Here is a 24,216-nt window from a genome sequence, read left to right as displayed (position 1 = left end):
TCAAGGAATCAACAGAATTAGAAATGAGACATTAGCTCTAATCAGTCACATATGTTTGGGTTCTTAGCCCCTAGGAAAAGAATTTCTAGCTGTGGCTCCTCACCACAGCTAGTGGAGAAAATGCAACCTGGCAACGTGCAAAGCACATCTACACCTGTGGATTTGAGTGGGCCCCCTTCTGTCCTCTGGAAGGCTCGGGGACAAAAGCACCGCTTCTCACATGCTGTCAGTCTGACACCTGGTCTGATTGGAAGTGGTCAGACTTCTGAGTAAGCACCCTCTATGTGGCTTTTCAACAAGTGTAGAAAATTTCAGTGCACACATAACCCCAGGCAGAGCCAAGAATTGGAGGCTGGAGGAGATCCCCCTCGCTGAGGCCCCTCGGTCCTTTGTCTTATTTGCTTATGTTTCCGAGACATGGAGGTGTTTGGAGAATTAGGTGCATAGTGAGGGGATGTTTTGGTTTTTGTTTTGTTTTACTGTTTATTCTATAAAAATGTAAACCAATAAGTTGTGAGAATAGCCAAATGAGCCCCCATGTCCGCTTCATGTACGTTCACTATTGGTCAGCAGGTTTTCACTGCAAACATAGGTTTCTCAGTATGGTTTCCTGACCACCTATATCACCCTCAGGCCTCTTACATAGGATCTCAGGGCAGCCGGGGCTACTGTACTTTGAGCAATTCCCCAGGTAATGTTTGTGTGCTGATAACTATGAACTACCCTTTTGTAAGCCTCACAGTGTGTCAGGTGTCTGTGAATTTGCCCCTTAGTTCTTTGTGTTACCAACTCCGCAAGCTCCAATGCATCATCAGAATATTGTGCTAATTGATGTCATCTCTTTAGGTCCTGCCTTACTCTTCCAGAAAAAAAAACAAGGAAAATCAGCTCCTTTCTTTTTCTAAAATAGCACTCTTCTACTGAGCAACTATGAATGGCCCTTGTTCAAATTCCATAGACCTGCAATGAAAATAAAATATCATATTCAGATTTTTGCCAACTTTTAAATACTATAATTTATGATTCACCTTGAAAGTTGGTTTCCCTTGAAAGTTGTTTTTTATAGCCCTGGGCTCGTACTTAACTAGAAATGTCATCTGTGAATTATTTGTGTATAGGTAATGAGTGTGAATACATGCGCACACACAAAGCACTAGTAGAGCTTTTAAATGTCAAAATTTAAGTATTCTAAAGGAGCAAAGAACAAAATCAAATTTGTGGAGAGATTCTAACTCCAAAGTCTAATCTACAGTTGTTTATATTTTGTGGTCTGTAGCATGTCATTTAAAAGGAAAGAGTTAAGGAAACAGGGGAGGGTGAGGTGGGAAAGAACAGGGATTGGTGTTAGGAGTGTACAGTATATGAGCTGTTGGCACATTAAAATTATAGTCAAGCAGCAAAGTCACAGCCAGATAAGAGATGGGAGGGAGCCCATCCTCATATGCACCTTCAGATACTCACTAAACATCTCTCATACACGTTTGTTTCCTCACACCATACAGTACACTTTTCACCGAGCAGGTGCTCAGCAGTTGAATGTTCATATGAATGCCATTCCTCAGCTTCTTCTGAAGGTGCCACTGACACAATTTTAGGGCTTACAGAGGGCCAGCCTGAAGACCTGGGATTCTGCCCTAGGGACCCACATTTTGGTGTCCCCTGTGGCTTCTGCTGCTCATAACCACCATGTTGCACAACTTCAGGAACCACATTCACTTACATAGAAGACAGTGTGAATGGAGACCTGAGACTTGGCACCTGGCAGCTCTGACTGTGCCCTGGACACCTTCTGGGAGAGCTGCTGTGGTCAATACGGGTGTGCCTCCCAGGGTTAGCAGATTGGATTTGTGTGGTTCATATTTGCCCTCCTATTGTTCATTCATTCACAAATGCTACTCTTCTAGTTTATGCTGCTTGTCCAGGGAATGGGCCCTCCTCTCCCCTTTTATCCTTGACATGTCTAACCTTGTTCTATAAGTATAACAAACACCGAGAGTATCTGGGATGCTTAAAGTTGAAGACATCCCCTTTATTGGGGTTCTAATGGAAAGCCTTAGAGTTATGGCTCTTGTAGAAATGCAGAATAAGTATGATATTTGGGGCACACACTTTTTCAATTATGGGCAGCTCAAACCCACTATTGCTCCCCATCCATCTCAATCTGAAGGTGGGTGGGGCAGCTGCTCCTAAACATCTTTGCACACTTAATCTCCAACCTCACTCATGCAGCTTCTAAATTTCTAAAAATTAAACCTAGGCCTTACAAAGTATACACTCTGATTTATATGAGTTTTGGCAAATAGGCACACCAAATAAAAACCTTCGTAGTTGGAAATGACAGTGTTGGGGGAATAAGGGCTGGAGAATGATATCAGAGTAACTTTTTTTTTTCTTTTTTAGAGACAGAGTCTCACTCTGTTGCCCAGGCTGGAGTGCAGTGGCACGATCTCGGCTCACTGCGACCTCCACATTCCAGGTTCAAGCAATTCTCCCGCCTCAGCCCCCTGAGTAGCTGGGACTACAGGCGCATGCCATCACACCTGGCTAATTTATTTGGTATTTTAATAGAGACGGTTTTTCACGGTGTTACCCAAGCTGGTCTCAAACTCCTGAGCTCAGGCAGTCAGCCCGCCTTGGCCTCCCAAAGTGCTAGGATTACAGGCATAAGCCACTGTACCCGGCCAGTACCCTGTTTTGATGAGCCAGTGGCAGATCCTGGAACTCAGTTAAAAGACTCTAAACTTGGTGTTGTATTAAAATTGGTATGTTCTCCCATCCTTAAATTTATTTTTGAGCCCTGCTTTCAATGAGGAAAGCTCTAGAAAGTCCAGTCTCAGAGGAAATAGTACCAAGCTAAGCAGAGATTCTGTTGTAGGAGCTGGAGGTCTAAAGTAGGGGGTGGAATTATTTCTGGCTCAGTTCATCTTCTGGAAAGTTACCATATTGCCCAATGTCTGGGGCCCAAAGATGCCGGTGAATTCAGACTTGATTGAAGCCACTGCTATCCAAGAAGCTCTGACATAATGAATCAATATGGCAGCAATCAGTACAGGATAGTAACACATATTTAGGCCTGGTACAAGTTTATTGTTCTGAGTTACTATGCCGTTGTAAGCATTTCCCTGCAGTGAGTTAACCTTGGTCTTGACCTGAATCTTCAGCAAACTTAAGCTTGTCCCATAAAAGCACTGAAAGCTGAAGCCTTTTTACTGACAGCGCCCTCCTTCCTTGCCATGAGAGGGGGACTGACAGGAGTAGCCAGGCTGGCTAAGTCAGCTGGGGCTCAGAGCAGAGTGCCAGCTCAAAAGAGAAATATTTAATAAAAAATGGAAGCAGAAGCCCAGTTATACAAATTAGGCTGTCTGATGGAGACAGGGATAGCTCTGGCTTTTTATTTAAAAAAAAAAATTATTTCCTAAGTGTTCATTTTAAACCCTCCTCTGTTTTAATGGAAGGTGCTGCTCCTTTGACATATGTCCTTTAAAGTAAGAGTACCTCCTTCCCAGATACCTGCAGAGCCCAGCCCTACCCAGTTCTGAAGCCAGTCTGACACAGACCAATGTTTTTTCAGGGGCTTAGGCCTTTATCTCACAGGTCTGCAACCTGTTCTGTTGCTACAGGCACCATATCTAGTGCTGTAGTAGACACTAGGAGACAAAGGCGAAAAGGCTTTCATTCCTGACACAGCCTGCATATTTGCTCTAATTTGAAGTGGTGTGAACACACTGCCAAGAAAGCCCAGAGGAGGGAAGGAATAAAGCTGCCTTGAAGGACAAAGAGGAAGGCTTTCCAGAGGAGGCAACGATTGAATGGGACCTTGAAAGCTTCACAGGATTTCACTGAACTAGAGGATGGAGAAGGACACTCTTAGGATAGGAAAAGTTGAAAAATCCCAAAGAGGCATGTTAGACTATGAAGCGTTTGGACAATGGGCTACACAAGGTTGAAAAGGGATGTTGGAATCAACTGTTGAAGAGCTTTTAGCAGCCGTGGCAAAGTGTCTGGATTTTATCTCAATGCAGCGAGGGCAGGGGGTGAAGAATCACATAATAAAATAGGCAATCTGCTCCTGAAATAACCAATACAGAATTTAATTATCTTCTGGTGGGTGTGCTGAAAAGCATAATGAATTTTAGAGTCAAAGGTCCTGGATTTGAATCCCGCATCAGTTAATTAGAAACCATGTGATCTTGACCAATTTTTTAACAGTAAAAAGAGGCTAGTAAGTGTATCAGTCTCACAGGGTTGTAGGGAGAATGAAAAGAGAACAAAAAGAAAGTGAAAATCACCTATGGCTGAGCCCAGTTGCTCACACCTGTAATCCCAGAACTTTAGGAGGCCGAGGCAGGTGGATTACTTGAGGTCAGGAGTTCAAGACCAGCCTGGCCAACATGGAGAAACATCGGCTCTACTAAAAATACAAAAAACAGCTGGGTGTTGTGGTGCATGCCTGTAATCCCAGCTACTTGGGAGGCTGACGCAGGAGAATGGCTTGAACTCAGGAGGTGGAGGTTGCAGTGAGCCAAGATCACACTACTGCACTCCAGCCTGGGTAACAGAGTGAGGCTCCACCTCAAAAAAAAAAAAGAAAGAAAGAAAGCACCTTTTATGCTGTACAGCATTAAGCAAATGTTAGTCACTCATATTGTTATTTGGTGCCAAAAAGAGAGATGTTGGGGTAGTATCTATTTGTTTAATATCCTTTCTTTTTGTTATAGAGAATTCTTGGTTTTTCAGCAGTCCAAATGTTAATGTGATACGTACTTTCCACGTGTCATGAAAACCCTTATTAGATGTATTACTTCTAAATTTAGCATATAGCCTAGCATTGTTTTTTGTACTTTCCTGTGCCAAACAGTTGGCAAACATCATCTTGTTTAATCTTCACTATAACACTCTGAGGCTGTTATTGTTCCCATTCTACAGATTAAGAAATTAAAAAGGAAAGTTAATTAACTTGTCCAGAAGAATTAGCAAGTGGTAAAACTTAGATTTGAATGCCATGTCTACATGGACTCTAATACCTGAGCTTTGTTCCACCACACTGCACTAGAAAGAACACATAATTGGTGCTCACAGTAAGCAGCCCACATCTTTTTTCCCTGGTAACTGCCCCAAATTCTTCCTCTTGATGAAAGGTGTCCTGAGATGGCCATGCTTATAAAACACGACTCCATGGCCACAGCAGACTGGACTGCTCCTGATCCAACCTGGGCTAATCACATTCCCCTTTCTGAAATTTGGGACACTCAGCATTTGAGCTAATCATCTGTGGGAATCAGGCTGAAAGGACTAGCAGAATTAGGACCTGAACCCACAGTATGGCAAGCCAAATTCAGATGCAGGCTGGAGAATGGGGGAGCAGAATCCATGTCAAGAGAAGACCAGGATGTCCTGAGAGGAGGATGGAGCTGCACAAACAGGATCAGAGATGGGGAATCCTGTATTCCGAGATGGAGTGATGGGTGAAGGTTTGTCTCAGCTCCCTGTGGCCTTCCAGTTCCCAGCTCCAATTCACATGAGATCTTGATACATTTACAACAATCTCTATCTTTATTTAAACTAGCTGGCCCTACAATCAAAGAGCCTTGACTAAAACAGCTCACAGTAAATACTTGCTGAATGATTGGCTGATGAGTATATCTTTTTTACTTCTCTAGGTGTCTGTCTTCATCCTAAGGAGTCAACTGCTGTACCTTAATGATTTCAATGTAATTGTTTGGTCTGTAAGTCTTTCTTGCCACTGTGGTTCTGGGGCCATTGTTCTGCAACGATGAATAAACAATGTTTTAGAAATCACTCATCCAAGAAAGGTGACAAGATACTGGAATAGAGGTATTTGAAAAATATTCATGGGAATTTTAGAGGATTGTAGATGGTCTGAGTACCTGTGAAGACATCATCTAATGTATCTAAAAACCGCATAATGCTTCATCTCAATGTATTTTAAGAATTAATTTTGTTATAAGCTAGAATTTTTCATTTTGGTTTTAATAATAACATCAAAAGGTTTTTTAACATAAATTAGAAAGGGCATACATGGAGAAGTAAAGAAAAATTCTTGGGATTAGCCAAAAATTAGTGAGAGATTACATATTTCCTTAGATGAAAAATCCTACAGGCAAACTTTTAATGTCAGGGAGAGGAATACTTTATTACCTAATATAATGTAGATGAAAAGAATAGTTAAGCATGCTTTTTTAAAGCAGTATACAGAAATGAGAGAAAGGATAAGAGGTTAACTCATTTCTATTTTGAACTCTATTTTTTTAAAACCCTTGCTCCAAATTTTACTTACTATCTTTTAAATGTCATCCTACTAGAGTGTAAGTCTTTAGTTTTAGTTGCTTAATAAAAATTCAGTTTTTGTGACAAAAGGCAGACCATTCAGAAAGTGTGCTATATTTTTTTTGACTCAGTTACCCAGACCTAAGGGGATGCAGAGAGTGTGGATATCATGGCTGCCGCCCAGGCAGCAGCTTCCAAGGTCAGTGCCTGGGCAGAAAAGAAGCATCACCTTTGGAATATAAGTCATGTTGATATGTAACAATTAAACGATGGCAGGCATCACAGTGCCACTTTCCAATGCACCAAATTCATTTCCAGTGTGAGCTTTTAGTATGTGGAACACCTGCCAGCTGTGGAGAAATGGAAAATGCACTGAATTAGGAGTCGGAGGGCTAGGCTGCCATCTGTCACTTTTACTTATGTGCTGTGTGGGCTTGGGCAAACCATTCAACTTTTGGGGGCTCAATTTTCTCATTGGTAAAACAGTGATGGTAGGAGAGAGGTCCTTGGAAAGTCTTCACTTTCTAGGATCGTGGGATTGAATCTTCTCAAGAGGTTGCAGATACTTCCTAGAGCAAAACAAGCACTCCAAACATGCTGGCTCCTTCCTTCATTTCTTCCTGCAGTACTGAGCACTGACAAGGCTACAGTAAAGCTGGCTCTGCCAGCCAAGAATAGCATGATCTGCGATGTCTGCCTGCTACACCCTGGCCCAGCCACTCAGTGTTCCTGCTGCTTAGTGGGTGGAAGAAGACATGAGCCCATGATGCTACCTGAGCAGATGGAAACCTTGTCTCTTAAGACTTCAAGCACTTGGGGAGCAACTAACTCTTTTCCATATTTGGATTTCAAAATAAAATCCCTAAACTGGATAGCAATCTAATTTAAAACTAGAATGACCAAGTGGTTCCACTGATCAGAGTCTGAGAAATAGAAAAAGCAGCTCCACCAGAAATATTTGGAAAAGGAGGCTCTGAGCTGAGGGTGGGCCTGGTTTGGGAGGCATCAGCATGAGGAACTAGAAGTGGACAAGGACAAGGACAAGGATGCCTTAACGTTTCTTCATCAATGGCCAACGGCTTTGTAAGAGAGGATTCCCCACTTGGGATCAATAAGCAGTTCTCAGCAGATATTCCTTAAAGCATATGAAAGTGTGGAAGCAATCATACTGTGGGGGAGTTTCCATGGGGCTCCAAGCATGCTTAGGTGAAAGAATGAAAGCTGCCCTAGAGAGCTCAAGAGAAAGGAAAAGAAACAGCTGTGAGCATCTCTGGAAGAAAGAAACGTTTAATATATGCACACAGGGTGGGAAAGAGAGCAAAGGAGTGGGGAAAACAGCAGGAAACAGCATATTTCCATTCATTTCACTTTTAAAAACATAATTGTTTAAAAAAATTCAAGGACTGGTTCATACTATATGAGAATTTGCTTTTTAAAAAATGAGCAAACAAATCAGGCTTTAACTTAAAAATTACAATAATGCCACCTTTACTATTCACTGTCTCATCAATGTGGGCTTGACAGTACTTACTAGAATGACAAGGTTTAATATTTTAGTAGACAGTAGCGTTTAATGCTATACACACTGAATTTAACTTGCACTTAACTTGAAATTGGATGAAATTGGACAGACTGATTCAAAGATGGAAATCAGGTCTATACTGCTTCTTATTTAGGGTAGATTAAAGGATTGTTGGTCTGTAAAGCAATCAAGATGATAGGAATATGTGTTGAAAAACTAAATTAAAAGAAAGATGGAAAAGGGGGAGGTAGCTGCCACCTAGTAAGCTGTACCTCGACTTAATCTTTCTGAGTCTTGGTTTCCTCATCTGCAAAATGATTATAATACCACCCATTTCATAGGCTTGTTGTGAAGATAAGGTTACATAAGGACTTATAACAGCTCAGTAGATACTGAGTAAATAAATGGTTTAATTTCTCTGGCAGACCCCTCTGCCCAGATCCACAGTCACCAGTGTTCCTGGCAATTATTTGTTGGCTGCCATGTAGAAATACATGACATGTCATCTAAGGCAAATAAGGTATTGTAGAAGTAAATGACATGTCATCTAAGGCAAATAAGGTATTGTAGAAATGCATGACATGTCATGTATTGTCATCTAAGGCAAATAGGGTATTGGTGACTGGATCTAAGTTTTCCCTTTTTCCAACCTTGAGGGATGGGAGTTAAATTAGGAAAATGGATATTTTGTCTTTCTTGCTGTGTCAGACACTTTTTGGTTAGGAGTAGGACATGATGGCTATTTTGATGTCTCTGTTAATCATAGACTAGATGGTTACCAGGCAGCTGAAACATTTTCTGGCATGGTTGACTTACTGCTGCCCTATAGGGAGATAGCTTTACAGAGGTTCCCAAAGGAAACTCAACAATAAGTGTCCACTCCTCTTGGATATTATGCTAGGCACGTTCAAATGCAGCATCTCATTTGCCCTTCAGATTTGCCATGGTAGTATCTCCACTTTAAGGAAGAAAAGACTTAACTGAGAAGGATTGAATTGTTTGCCTGCATACTTATTTTATTCAGTATCTATACTGAGACTAGAGGTAACATTGAGCCTGAGTTCCTTGTGAGCTGGTAGAAGATGAAGGAAATAAGAAAGAGTAAGGACCAAGCTTGTCAACGCTCATTTCCAGTCTCCATTGCTTCTGCTGTGTACATCTCTGCAACGTTCTCAAGGCACCTCTGGAGTTGTCCAGCACACAGAGAATCTCTCCAGCTATCCACAGCACCCCTCAAAGCCTAAGCTCAGGAAGTAAGCCACAGCCCACTCTGCATGCCAGTGCAGACAGCTACCCATGGAAGGACCTGTTTCAGAACTCACTTTATTTCATCAATGAGCTTCATTTCACTGACAAGCAAACATGTCTAGGTCAGCCATGAGTGATTCTCTAGGGAGAGCTGAGTTACAGGACGATTCACAAGTTTCTCATATATATATGATATATCTGATATGTTATATGTATATATGAGATATATATATAAAATCTTAATTCTTGCAACCACCCTATGAAGTAAACATTATTACTCTCTACAGACAAAAAAGTTCAAGGTGGTTAAGAGGTTTGCTGAAGGTCACAAGAAGTGGCAAAGCAGTAAGGCACAATACTGTCTATTACTGAAGTATATGGTCTTTCCACCTCACCGTAGGATCTCTCAAATAATTAATACTTACACTAAAATGGGGGCATCAAACCTGGGCTCTGTGATTTAAAGTCTGCTGCTTTCCTAAATGAAATTCTTCCTCTATAAAGTTAACTTTATCCCTTCATCCCCTATACGAAGATAAATTCATGGATCAGAGATTGGAAGAGTGATTGTTCCTTGTAAGGCATCTCTTAAATTTATGATCCTAGTAACTGGGGACCTCCTGCTGGATTAGCCTTGCATCTTTCCTCGCTTCCATCATAGAGGCTAACAAGACTGTTGATTCTTTCTTTCTGTTGTTTCCTGTGTTCACTCCTGTCTATCCAGTCCCACTGTCACCACTCTCCTACATTATTTCAATAGTCTCCTAATTTCTTGCCTCCAAACTTTCCTTGTCTTTTCCCATTCTAAACCCTACTGCTAGATAATCTTCTCAAAACATCATTTTGCAATATCAGCTCTCATTCAGAAACACTCCATTGACACCATGCAGCCATTTAGGCTGATAATGGAAAATAACAGTTAATGACATGATATGGAAAAAATGTTCAGATTATGTTATTAAGTGAAAAGAAAACAGATTACAAAATAAGTAGAATGTTAATATTGGTGATCTGGGCCAGGTGCAGTGGGTCACGCTTGTAATCCCATCACTTTGGGATGCTGAGGTGGGCTGATCACCTGAGGTCAGGAGTTCGAGGCCAGCCTGGCCAATATGGCAAAACCCCATCTCTATTAAAAATACAAAATTAGCTGGGCATGGTGGTGTGCAGTAATCCCAGCTACTTGGGAGGCTGAGGCAGGAGAATCACTTGAACCCAGGAGGCAGAGGTTGCAGTGAGCTGAGATCATGCCACGGCACTCCAGCCTGGGCAACAGAGCAAGACTCTGCCTCAAAAAAAAAAAAAAAAAAAAAAAAGTGGTGATCTGTGTGTGGCAGAATTATGGATGATTTTATCTTTTGCTTATCTGTAGTTCTTAAAATTTTTTGTAGTAAGTATTATTCTTGTAATAAGATAAAAAGCTACTATAAAAATAAGAAAAATACACTCAGAGTAGTGAAAAATAAAACAATAATGAGCTTCCAGTTTTTACAATTTCATTGGCAAAAAAGTAAAAGTTATCATAACCAGGGTTGGCAGGGAAATGGCATGCTCATACAATTGTCAGTGGGAATGCAAACTGATAACAATCTTTGCGGAAGGTGATGTGCAGGTTTCATCAAAGTGACAAATTCACATAAGCTTTGGCCCAATAATTCTAAGAGTCCATCATATAGAAAGATGGTTCTCAAAGTTTGATATAGACAAACAGCATCAATATCATCTGAGAACTTGTTAAAATGCATAATCTCAGGCCCCACCACTTACCTATTAAATCAGAATCTCTGGGGGTGAGATCCAGGAATTTGTGTTATAACAAGACCTCCAAGTGATTCTAATGCATGTTTAGAATTTGGGAGCCACTGATATAGAAATACACTTTCTAAGGAAGTACCTTTGTGTGAACAAGAGCCACTATACAATGATAAAAAGTTGCTAAATAGATTAGACTGATGTATCCTGTGAAATACAATGCATTGGTTAAAGAACAAAAGTATTAGCATGGAGAGATCACTGGGATATATAACTTAGTAAAAAAAGAACAAGTTACAGAAATATATACCTATAATATTCCTAACTAAAGTCAAAGTATACCTTATGTACTCATGAGTAAATGTTTTATTTACTCATAAGTAATAAAAAATTCATTTATTACATATGTTTTAAAAAAATCCTCCCTTTGGCTCCTATTGCCTGTAAGACAGAATCCAAACTTCTTAGCCTCATAATGAAGGTTCTATGTGATGTGCTTCAAACCTGATTCTCCAACTTCCCCCACCCTACCCCAGTATTTCTATAAAGAAATTCTGCTGTTTAATCAACGTATTCTGAGAATGGCTTAATACTTAGTCTTATCTCCATTTTGTAGGTAGGGAAACTGAGAAGGGTGTCGGTGGAGCAAATCCTTGTCCACGGTCACGTGGGCAGCATTTGAACCTGGAGCCAATTCCCTGTGGTCCAACTCCAGTGCTTGCTCCATCCTCCAGACTGGTTGGCTAATTGTTTCCCAAACACTCTGGTATACACCTTTTTGCCTTTGTTTATGTCATTTTTCTTTCTTAAAATGCTCTGAATCAAGTCTTACATCCTCCACGAAGTTTTTCTTAGGAGGCCTAATCATGAGGAATCATCCAGGGTCACCACACATTGGGGGTAAACCTTTCATCATATGTGGAGCCTACTTTGCCTGTGGTTCTCTGTTGCACTTCAAGTCTATTTCTCCAAGAAGACTGTCACACCCTAGGGCAGGGACTGCTCTCTTCTTCTTTGTTCTCAATATTTAATCTGCAATAAATGACTATAGTTGATGAAAATGATGATAGACTTGTACTAACACATATTTGCTATTGATTTGTTAGTAATTTGACTTCTGTAACAGCAGTGACCATCAGAACAAGCAATCAGAGAAGCAGACCAGTCCTTGGAAACCAGGAGCTGGGATCGGGATGGAAATGAGACTTCTCTAGGAATACCTTTTCATATAGTTTTGACTTCTGAGTTATAGAAATGTCTTACTTATTCACAAAATAAAATTAAATATGAAAAGATGAAAAATAAACAAACCTTAAATCAAATACAAAAGCAAACAAATGAATCTAGCTGTATATCACATTGATAACCTCACCACTCAGAGAAAAGAATTCAAGTAAAATTCTGAATATAGTACTCTGTGTTCACTACCTCAGTGGGAAATGTTCTAGAGATAAAAATAATTCCAAAGAAATTTTAACTTTACTTAGTTGGTTACTTTTAAATAATTATAATGTTACTGGCATTCTGAAACTATTCCGTGCATGCTGTTGGACAAACCAAATAAGTAAGTATATCAATGTCACTACATGGTAGGCAGAATAATGCTCCTTTTTCCAAGATGTCCACACCTGGAACCTATGAATATGTTATGTTACGTGGCAAAAGCAACTTAGCAGGTGGAATTCAGGTTACCTTAAGATAGGAAAATTATTGCAGATTATCTTAGTGGGCCCAGTGAGTTTACATGGGCCCTTAACAGTGAAAGATGAGGGAAGAATCATAGGCAAGAAAGATGCAACAGCGAAGAAGAGGCAGGAGCAGGAGAGATTCAAAGCACCAGAAGGACTCAAACTGCCTTTGCTGGTTTTGAAGATGAATGAAAGGGGCCATGTACCAAGGCACTCAGACGGCCTCTAGATGCTGGGAAAGGCCCTCAGTGGACAGCAAGAAAATGGGGACCTTAGTCCTACAACCACAAGGAACTAAATTCTTCCAACAACCTCAATGAGCAAGTAAATAGATTCTCTCTTAGATACTCCAGAAAGCACTACAGCCCTGCCAACACTTAGATTTTAGTCTGGTGTGACCCGTGTGAGACTGCTACAGAAATGTAAGATAATAAATATGTGCTGTTTCAAGATAATGCTGATAAACTTATGGTAATGTATATAGCAGCGTATTAGTTTGCTAGGGTTGCCATACCAAGTTACCACAAAATTGGTGGCTTAAACAACAGGAATGTATTGTCTCATGGTTCTGTCCAAAATCAGAGTGTCAGCAGGGCAGTCCTTTCTGAGGGCTGTGAGAGAAGGATCTGTTCCAGGCCCCTCTCCTGGGCTGGCAGATGGCCATCTTTTCCCTGAGTCTTCAGATCATCTTCCCTCTGTATGTACCTCTGTGCCTAAATCCCCCCTTTCACCAGAATTATTAGATTAGGACCCACCTTAATGACCACATTTTACTTAATTACCTCTGTAAATACCCTATCTCCAAATAAGGTTATATTCTGAAATAATAGGGGTTAGGGAATTCACTATATATAATTTTATTTATATACATACATTTACATATGACATACAATACATATTATATATAATATGTATATATAATACCTATTATATAATATGTATATATAATAGGTATTATATATACATATATACACATTTCCCCCCAACCACGTCAACTGAAAAAAATCTAAAAGCAATAATATTCCTGCAGCAGTGAGCACAGCTAGCACCCAGATCTTGATTTCTAAGCAACATTTCCCACTAAAGAAATCAGGGCTCTCTGAAGAAATACGTGCTTCTGGCTCTGTTACAGGGCAAACACAAATGAGCCTAGGGAGTCCTGGTGTCCCAGAAAGAAAGGAAGGACCTAAAGATCAATGGGGTCATGTCAAAAGGACACAGGATCCTGTTTGAAGAGGTTCCCAATGGCCAAATTTGGGATAATTTCAATATCAAGAAGGAAACAACAGTAATGGATTATAATCCGTTGAATTTTTTTAAGTCTGTGAGTCCATTATGATAGTAAAAGAGCATATTAAAAAAAAAGAAAGCCATCTAATAAATGTAGAAGAGTGATAGAATTAGAAAATCACAATATTTTGGCCTCTAATGTAACAATTGATTCAGGCAAGGATCATCAACAGATGCTAACCACTGAGTAAAAGGTTTTGGCAGTTTAGGATATTTACAGAGCATCAGTATATTATCCCACAAATTATTTGTTAATTACAAAGGAGAAAATATACCTTTTAAATGGACAGATTTGGTGCCTACTACTTTGTTATTTATTTATTTATTTATTTATTTTTTTGAGATGGAGTTTCACTCTTGTTGCCCAGGCTGGAATGCAATGGCGCAATCTCGGCTCACTGCAACCTCCACCTCCCAGGTTCAAGCGATTCTCCTGCCTCAGCCTCCCGAGTAGCTGGAATTACAGGCATGCACTGCCACGTCTGGCTAATTTTGTATTTTTAGTAGAGACAGGGTTTCTCTATGTTGGTCAGGCTAGTCGCGAACTCCCAACCTCAGGTGACCCGCCTGCCTCGGCCTCCCAAAGTGCTGGGATTACAGGCATGAGCCACCGTGCCCAGCCTGGTGGCTACTACTTTAAATGATCAAATTTAGCATCACCAATATTGGAATAATCTGATATTCTGTGTGACTTCCGATAAGAGGCATGCATGATATGACATACACTAATGGAATATTTTTACCAAAAAATACTTAACTTGTATCTAACTGTGAAGAACGAACATGTAAATCCAGAATGTGGCACATTCTATAGACAATTGGCCTGGACTCTTCAAAAAGGTCAATGTCATTAAAAAACAAAAACAAAACTACAACTGAAAAAGAAGATAGGCTGGCGTGGTGGCTCATGCCTGTAATCCCCGCACTTTGGGAGGCTGAGGCGGGCAGATCACCTGAGGTCAGGAGTTCTAGACCAGCCTGCCCAACATGGCGAAACCCCGTCTCTACTAAAAGTACAAAAATTAGCCGAGTACGGTGGCAGGCACCTGTAATGCCAGCTACTCAAGAGGCTGAGGCAGGAGAATCACTTGAACCCGGGAGGCGGAGATTGCAGTGAGCCAAGATCACGCCACTGTACTCCAGCCTGGGAGACAAGAACGAGACTCTGTCTCAAAAAAAAAAAAAAAAAAAAAAAACAAAAAGAAGATAGAGGAATCATTTCCGATTAAAAGAAACTAAAGAGAAGTAGAGCGTAGAATGGTGGTTACCAGAGTCTGGGGGCAGGGAGGGTAAGCAATAGGGAGAAGTTGACCAAAGGGTATAAAATTCCAGTTAGGAAGAATAAGTTTTCAAGATCTATTGCACAGCAAGGTGACCATAGTTAGTAATAATGCGTTATATATTTCAAAATTGCTAAAGGAATAGATTTTAAATGTACTCACTACCAAAAAAAAAAGATAAATATATGAGGTGATAGATATGTTAATTGGCTTGATGTAATAATGTCATAGTGTATACAAATATCAAAACATCTCTTTACTCCATAAATGTACAATTGTTCATTAATAAAAATTAAAATTTTTAAAAAGAAACTAACCACTGGGCTCGATGGCTCACAGCCATAATCCCAGCACTTTCGGAGGCCAAGATGGGCAGATCACTGGAAGCCAGGAGTACAAGACCAGCCTGGGCAACATGGTGAAACCCCGTCTCTACTAAAAATACAAAAATTAGCCAGGTGTGGTGGTGGTCTCCTGTAATTCCAGTTACTCAGGTGGCTGAGGCATGAGAATCGCTTGAATCCAGAAGGCAGGGGTTGCAGTGAGCTAAGATCTCACCACTGCACTCCAGCTTGGGTGACGGAGTGAGACCCTGTCTCAAACTAAATAAATAAATAAAAAGAATAAAATAATAATAAAAGAAACTAACCAAAACACCAAATGCAATATATAATCTTGGCTAGATTTTCATTTTTTAAAAAAATGCTATTAAAAGACATTTTGGGGACAGTTTGGAAAATTTTAGTGGGAAATGTATATTAGCTAATATTAGGACATGTGTTGCTAATTTTTTTCCTAAGTGTGATAATGTGATTATGTCAGAGAACATTATATTCTTGGGAGATGCATCTGAAGTATTTGATTCAGTGCTCCGATATCTGCAATTTTAAACAGTTCAGAAAAAATATGATAAACTGCAGCCAACTCTTACCAGCTCGCAAGAGCAGATAAATATTTAGGAATTTTGCAAGCCATTTGTTAAGTCATTATTTGCTCAAAATCATCCATGGGCCAGGCATGGTGGCTCACGCCTGTAATCCCAGCACTTTGGGAGGCCAAGGCGGGCAGATCACGAGGTCAGAAGATCCAGACCATCCTGGCTAGCACGGTGAAACCTGGTCTCTACTAAAAATACAAAAAATTAGCTGGGCATGATGGCGGGCGCCTGTAGTCCCGGCTACTTGGGAGGCTGAGGCAGGAGAATGGTGTGAGCCCGGGAGGCAGAGCTTGCAGGGAGCTGAGAGCGTGCCACTGCACTCCAGCCTGGGTGACAGAGCGAGACTCCATCTCAAAAAAAAAAAAAAAAATCCATGGTGGGAATTCTTACACCACAGAAATTGGCAATTACTGCAAATGAGGGTTTCTCCTATCCTAGATCCAGTTTATCAGCATACTACCGCATATGGAATCAAATGATAATAATTGGTGAAACATTTCAAGTGTACCTTGTGCTCAGTATGGTATATTTTCAACCTTTGTTAAGATGTGAAATTTTTCAAAATAAAAAGCTGGAAAAAATAGATGGGAAAAAAAATCCTATCTTCCTGGGAAATACTGGAAACCACAGAGAGAAGGATAATAGCAGAGAGACAGATCATGGACTGTCCCATGGCCACCTTGGGACTCTCCCACGGGAGGCTTTGAGATGTGTTGGTGGCTCCAGATCTGCTGACTGGGGACCTCTGTGGTGAGGCTTGCTGAAGTCAGCAGGAAAGGCGAAGGTTTCCTACTTAAGTTCAGTGTGCACCAGCCCTCTTTCCTTCTTTTCCCTCTGGGCCTGGAGCTGGGCTTCTGGGTTGGTGGATTTCCTGGGGTTTCCAGGATCCTATAGGAAGCTTCTAATTCCAATTCCTTTGGATGAAAAGGTCTAAAGGTAAGGGTAGGTGGCTTATGGCAATTGTGAGTGGCAGTCTGGGCCCCTCTTCATTTTCCATTCTCTCTTCCTTTCAGTTTGACTTTCCACTGCTTACTCCCTGTGCCCCTACTCGCTCCCCTCCTCTTCCCTCTCTGTACTACCAATTTTATTCAGAAATGTACCTCTGCCAGCTCAATTGCACCCACCCTGCTAGGACAGTCTCAAGACTCACCACCTCCACAAAGTCTCCCCACCATCATCTCTCTCCTTACCATACCTCATGGCGTTGATGTCTGGAATTACACCCTGTCATGGACTGTTGCTGGACTGAGTTGTGTGGCTGATTTTGTTTTGTTTTGAAACAAGGTCTCATTCTGTTTCCCAGCCTGGAGTGCAGTGGAGCAATCACGGCTTACTGCAGCCTCAACCTCCCAGGCTGAAGCAATCCTCCCACCTCAGCCTCCTGAGTAGTTGGAGCTACAGGCACACGCCACCACACCTGGCTAATTAAAAAAAATTTTTTTTGGAGAGATGGGGCCTCCCCTATGTTACCAAGGCTAGTCTCAAACTCCTGGGCTAAAGTGATCCTCCTGCCTCAGCCTCCCAAGGTGCTGGGATTACAGGCTTGAGCCACAGCAGCTGGCCTGATATCTGCAAGCTCCTATAGGGCAGGAACTGGATTCCATATACATTTGCTCTGTAAAAAACACTCTTTTTGGCAGGACATCGTGGCTCATGCCTATAATCCCAGCACTTTGGGAATCCGAGGCAGGAGGATAGCTTGAGCCCAGGAGTTTGAGACCAGCCTTGACAACATGGCGAAACCCCATCTCTACTTAAAATACAAAAATTAACCAGGCATGTTGGTGAACACCTGTAATCTCAGCTATTCAGGAGGCTGAGACATGAGTCTCACTTAAACCTGGGAGACGGAGGTTGCAGTGAGCCAAGATTGTGCCACTGCACTCCAGCCTGGGCCACAGAGCAAGACTCCGTCTCGGAAAAAACAAACAAACACCCCACTCTTTTCTCCCCAATACAGGCTAACATAAAATATCTATTGAATTCAATCGAATTCCTTCCCTCTCCCTCTCTTCTCAATTCTCCTTGTTTATTTTTCCTTTCCCTCTCCATCTCTTTCTCCTTTTTGATTCCCTAGGTTTGTCCCAGGTCAGCTAGTGTTCTTTTAGCTCATTTTTGCCCCTTGCTTTGCTCCCTCTGCTTGGCTCGTCAAGGCTGAAGGTGTGGCTGGACCCTGACTCTGGGCCTCTTCTCAGCCCAAGGGCTTCTCCTTGCTCAGGGAACTTTTGAGCGCCGTGGCATAGGAAAGGCTGTGTCAGAGCAATGTAGATGCATTCTACACAGTCTCCCTCAGGCTCTCCATCCCCAAAGACTGTTGGCTTCACAAAGGGAGCATGTCAGAAAGCATGGGACTCTCAGACATCTGCATCACACATTTTTTTTCTCTCCCATTCACTCTCCACCCACCACCAACCCCCTTGAATTCTCCAGACTGATTATTGTGGTAAAATATCACACATTTTCTCAATCTGTATGCAAACCAGGTAGGATTGACAGCTGAAGAAAGCTGCACATTGCCTGGGCTTAAAGTTATCTGTTTTCCCTCTGAGGGAAAATCTTTGAGCTCTGTGACAGTGCCTCGAAGCCATGGCCCTTGTCCTAGACTGCCCTGGCCCAGGCAAGCGCCTGACCCCTACTAATGTGTAGGACCTTTAGCAGCAGAGAGTGGGGGAGACGGTAACCAGAACCCCCTGCATGCCAGCGATTCATGTTCTCTGAAGGGATCAGAATGTTATTAGAAGCCTTGCCTGCCAAATGCTGGGCAAATGTAACCAATTTATTAATGCAAGGAATCCAATATGTGAAATTGGACCAAAAGGAGAGAGCCCAGCCACCCTCTCTCCACACTTCCTGATCTCTAACAGGGGTGGAAGGAGGGTGATGTACAAAGAGTTCTGTCTTCTGCAGGAGGATGTTGCTGTCCTAATCACATGTGATAGTGACAACAGATAGTCCTGACTGGAGCTTCAAAGGGCTGGGAGATAATTGTATCCACTATCCCCGGCTGGCTGCAGCTTGCAGGTTGTAAAGCACACTGGGTAGGAAGATCGGGAGCTTGGTCTCCTCTGTCCAAGTTCTGCAGCTCTGCAATAGAGACCAGCTGAAAATGGAGGAGTAAGAATATGTCTCAATGCCTGCAATGCTGACATCGTATGCTGGTCACTTAAGCTCTTTCCTGCAAAGGGTCTTAGATTGGTCTCAATGTTGCATGGGTGTTTGCAGCTTCTTTCCAGCAAAGGAGAGGGTTCCTTCAGGGCAGAATGCATTTTGATATGGCTCATTGTCATTGATTTGCCCTCTTACAGGTGATTGAGTTGAAAAAGATGTTGGCAGCCACATTTATTAAAGGATTATTTTTTATATATATAGTTATTACACATTACCTCATTTAATCCCCACACCAGTACTTTATGAGGTTGATATTGTTATTCTCAATTTTCACTTAAAGAAATTGAACTCAGAAAGTTGACCAACTTGCCCAAGATTATAGGTATAAGTGGACAAGATTTGAGCCCATGTCTGTTTAACCATGTTCTTCACCGCCCAGGTTTAAGGAGTAGAAACACAAAAAAATTGTGGGTAATCTGGTAGACTTGTCAAGAAGCAAATGTGGGGAATTTTCTGGCTAAGGCTGCACTGGGAAGTCTTTTCTTTTGGATTTCTAAGTTTCAAAGAATTGGCAGACAGTGAAAACAATGGACACATTTTACAGAGCAAAAATAATCTTTATCATGATTCAGGTAAATTTTAGAATCTTAGAAGATATCAGGCTCATTTGAGTGGGCATCAGTGTCATTGTAAAAGACCATGCGGGGGAGAGATGAAGATCTGGTTGCTTTAGATTCTTAGCTATTTAGATTCTAGATGAATGTCATCTATTTTGTAATGTGTCATTGTGTCATCTCTCAACACTAAAGGCAAGATGGTAGTCCGATTAGTAAATTTTGAATTACATGGGAACAGATTTTTAAGACAGAAAATAAATCAAAGATTTAAAAAAGGAAAAGAGAATCAAAAAAATTTTTAAAAGAATAAAAATAAAGAAAAATGAACACATAAAAAAGAAAGAAAAGAATTTTAAAAATTGAACTAGAGTCTCGGAAATAATACTTTTATAATGTTACCAACACTTGTTAACTGAAGATAGTCTTTTTAGTTGATTATAGATATGACTGAAGATGTTGGTGAAGTCCCCGTGCCCAAATGCTATGAAATTCACAAGTTCATTTCTTCTGGAAATGTACCTGATGTATTACAGTGTTGTATATGGATTGGCATGATGTGATGTGCCTGAGGAAGGGCAGAGCTACCTTCCATTCTCTGGGTGCCTTCTCTCCTCCTCCACTTTTCAGTGATGGTTTCAGGTTCCTGAAGCCTACCGTGTGCCACAAGGCAGGAGCTGCCATCTCTCCATTTGGAGAGGAGGAGGGTCAATTCAGCATCACTGAGATGGGGAAGAAAAGTTCAGACTTTATTTTGAATTAAAATCCAGCCCAACTCTTCTTGCTTGTTTTGGTATCTAGAAGAGCTTTCCCTACTCTCTCCTTCTTCTCCTATAAGCTGTTCACTTCCTTTGCCAAATTCTCTTAGGAGAATAAATCACTCAGTAAATAAAAATCTGTAAGGCAATAAAGTTATGTATTTACTTAAAAACAATTTCTTAATGTCTGAAAAGGCAAAATAATCTTGTTGTCCCCACAATATAACAGCAGTGAAAAACCTCTTCGGACTTGGAAATTGGTGTGTCTCTGAGAGGTCAATTAGTAAAATTCACACTCAATGCGGCAAAGTCATCTAGCATAAGAATGACAACTCCAAAAATAATAACGGTAGCAATAAAAATGCAAAGGAATAATTCATGCTACGTAAGTGTGAATCCAATCAAAAGTTGAGATGGGAATCCTCCAAGAAGATATGACTGAAATGTAAGTGTATTTTAGTATGAGGAAATAGGATGAAATATGTTCTATTCTGTCTGGAGAATAGACAGAGGTTGGCCCCAAAGGGTAAAAAGGAAGATCTGAAGAATGCTGATCTTGATTTGTTTAGAGGTGAAGAAGCCATTTTTAAATGGCTTGAAGAATTGAAGTTTTCTTGGTGAAAGTTTACCCATAGTAAAACTTCACAGACCAGCAGCTGGTAGATCAAGTCTGGTCCACACTGTATTGAGTCATACTGTTTTTCAAAGTTGAATAAGTTGTCAACTAATTTCACATAGAAAAATCCATATATCAAGCCTTTCATGAAAAATTGGGAAAACCTAGATTAACCAGGCTGGCCACAATGGGCTGGAGCTATGACGCCATGGCTGCCTCCTTTAGAAGGGCATGCACTCTCCAGTTGGCATAGTCCCCACTATTCCCTATCATCGCCTGCTCCCTGACATGCTTCACTCATCTATGTTACACTCTTCTGAATCTGTTGGATTTTGAATGTATGACTCCCTAATGGGTAAGCATGCCTTCAGCTACTTGAGCTGAAATTCACTTCTTGACACCCTGAACTCTCCTTGTTCTGATTCCATGCTCAGCATGCAACCTTCTGAGAATTTGGCTTCTCGTGTAATTTGCCTATAAGGAAAGAATGCATTGATCTTCTGCCCTGAACATCTTGGTCTATATGAGGAAGTGCATAGAGTAAATGCAAAAGGCTTAGGCTTTGGGGTCTGACAGGTCTGGTTCCAATTGCAGCACTGAGACTTACTAGATAAGGTCATCATGAGGCCTCTTGGCACCCTGCCAGGCATCTTTTCCTGGAGATGTTGCCCTGGGTCATCTTGGGTTATGTGCCAGAATATTGAAATTGCAAAAGCATTTTTATAAGCAACATTGATATGTCTAAGTCACAATTTATAGCAGCCCCAAATCCATCCGACCAATCAACAGACTTGAGCTTCTCTAGAGATCATGGACATCTCAAATGAATAGAAAGCAATTGATAGAAACACAAACTTTTTGATGGTTATCTGTTCCAAAGAGGAAGAGGGGGAAATGGCAATAGAACCTGGATTTTGAACTTAGCCAACTTGTATTCAAGTCCTAGTTCTTTCCTTTATTAACCATATGAACTTAAGAAAGCTAGTCTGAGTCACCAAGATAAAAATTTCCTCCCTACACACCTAACAGAAACTTTGTGAGGATCAAATGGAATCCTCACATAGGGAAGACACTATGTAAACTGAAAAATGTATGAAATTGTTGGTATCAAATTTTTTATAATCTCCAGTGTATGCAAGAATAGTAGTAGCAGAAGAAGAAGTCAAGAAGCCGAGGCGGGCGGATCACAAGGTCAGGAGATCGAGACCATCCTGGCTAACACAGTGAAACCCCATCTCTACTAAAAACAAAAAATTAGCTGGGTGTGGTGGTGCGCACCTGTAGTCCCAGCTACTCGGGTGGCTGAGGCAGGAGAATCACTTGAACCCGGGAAACGGAGGTTGCGGTCAGCTGAGATCACGTCATTGCACTCCAGCCTGGGCAACTAGAGTGAAACTCCGTCTCAAAAAACAAACAAACAAACGAAAAAGAAACCTACACCAGGGTTTCTAGCCTGCCAGAGTAGCATTCAGAACCAAAAGATTAGTGCCAGGCCCATAACTATCAAAGCCTGGACTGCAAATCAGACTCTGGTTTGTGGAATAAACATCTAGTGATGATTAGGGTGTGGAGGAAAGAGTCTCGCAAACACTGTTAGTGAAAGTATAAACTGGAACAAAGAAGGCAATTTGGCAGGACCTATCAAAAATTTTAATGTGCATACATACCTGTTGACTCAGCAATTTGCTTCTAAGAATTTATACTATAGAAATCCTTGTACAAATGGGCAAGAATACTTGTATTACAATGTTCATGGCAACATTATTTATAATAGCAAATTAATAGGGGGTGACTAATACATTTCACATATTTCTACTATGACTGCTATGTAGCCATCAACAAGAATAAGGTAGACACATATATATTGAAATGGAATGGAGTCTGTAATACGTGATTGAGAAAAAAAAAAAGAAGTTGCAGTATAATATATACAGTGTGACCAGGCCAGGTGCGGTGGCTCACGCCTGTAATCCCAGCACTTTGGGAGGCCAAGGCAGGCGGATCATGAGGTCAGGAGATCGAGACCATGGTGAAACCCCGTCTCTACTAAAAATACAAAAAAAAAAAAAAAAATTAGCTGGGTGCAGTGGCGGGCGCCTGTAGTCCCAGCTACTCTGGAGGCTCAGGCGGGAGAATGGTGTGAACCCAAAAGGTGGAGCTTGCAGTGAGATGAGATCACGCCACTGCACTCCAGCCTGGGCGACAGAGCCAGACTCTGTCTCAAAAAAAAAAAAAAAAAAAAAAAAAATATATATATATATATATACACACACACAGTGTGACCATACTCAAAAATATAATAACCTAGAAAAATTCTAAAGGTATACAGGTCTAATTTTTAACAGTGGTTTCCACTGGGGAGTGAGAGTAGAGTGTGAGAATGGCACTCTTGCTTTGTACTTTGTATACTCTTAAGTTATTTGAATTTTTACAATGATCATGCAGTACTTTTGTAATTTTTTAAAAAATACAATTAAAAATCAAAAAGAGGCTGGACACAGTGGCTCACACCTGTAATCCCAGCCAAGGCAGGGAGGCCGAGGCAGGTGGATCACCTAAGGTCAGGAGTTCAAGACTAGCCTGGCCAACATGGTGAAACCCCATCTCAACTAAAAATACAAAAATTCGCTGGGCGTGGTGGTGTGTGCCTGTAGTCCCACCTACTCAGGAGGCTGAAAGAGGAGAATCACTTGAACTCAGGAGGCTGAAAGAGGAGAATCACTTGAACTCAGGAGGAGGAGGTTGCAGTGAACTGAGGTCATGCCACTGCACTCCAGCCTGGGCAATAGAGCAAGACTCTGTCTCAAAAACAAAACAAAACAAAATCAAAAAGAAAAATGTTAAACTAGTATTTTAACTGGGAACAAGAAAAATAAAGAGCTAAAGCTGACAGTGGTAGTAAGGCCAAGGAATACAAGCATGGACACAGAGCCTGGAGATTCCCATGCCTGGGGTTTCCTTACTAGTTCTTCCCACAGGCCTGACCACTGACATTTCAGGACCAACCTGTTTTCCCAGACTTGTGATGCTCTGGCAGCAGAGCCAATCAATGTATGCATCATTGTTTCTCCTGCTGCAGTACAAGCAGCTGTTGTTCTATTCCTGAAATTCAGGG

The 24,216-nt window shown here is 41.2% G+C and overlaps 1 long non-coding RNA gene across 5 annotated transcripts in view; it reads left to right on the top strand.

Annotated features, from left to right (window-relative positions):
- Positions 1-24,216, top strand: part of LOC112135741 (uncharacterized) — a 145,478-nt gene that overhangs the window by 84,261 nt on the left and 37,001 nt on the right. For 4 of the 5 annotated variants that reach the window (XR_010141671.1, XR_010141672.1, XR_010141675.1 and 1 more), the window contains exon 4: positions 5,661-13,331. The exons of the other annotated variant lie outside the window; for it this stretch is intronic. This is a non-coding gene — a long non-coding RNA (uncharacterized LOC112135741). Of the gene's footprint in view, positions 1-5,660; positions 13,332-24,216 lie in introns of those variants that run through there. 5 annotated transcript variants of the gene reach the window in all.

The sequence above is a fragment of the Pongo abelii genome, chromosome 1 (genome assembly GCF_028885655.2).
Source record: "Pongo abelii isolate AG06213 chromosome 1, NHGRI_mPonAbe1-v2.0_pri, whole genome shotgun sequence".
Taxonomy (NCBI): domain Eukaryota; kingdom Metazoa; phylum Chordata; class Mammalia; order Primates; family Hominidae; genus Pongo; species Pongo abelii.
This window is presented reverse-complemented; position numbering and strand designations above follow the sequence as displayed.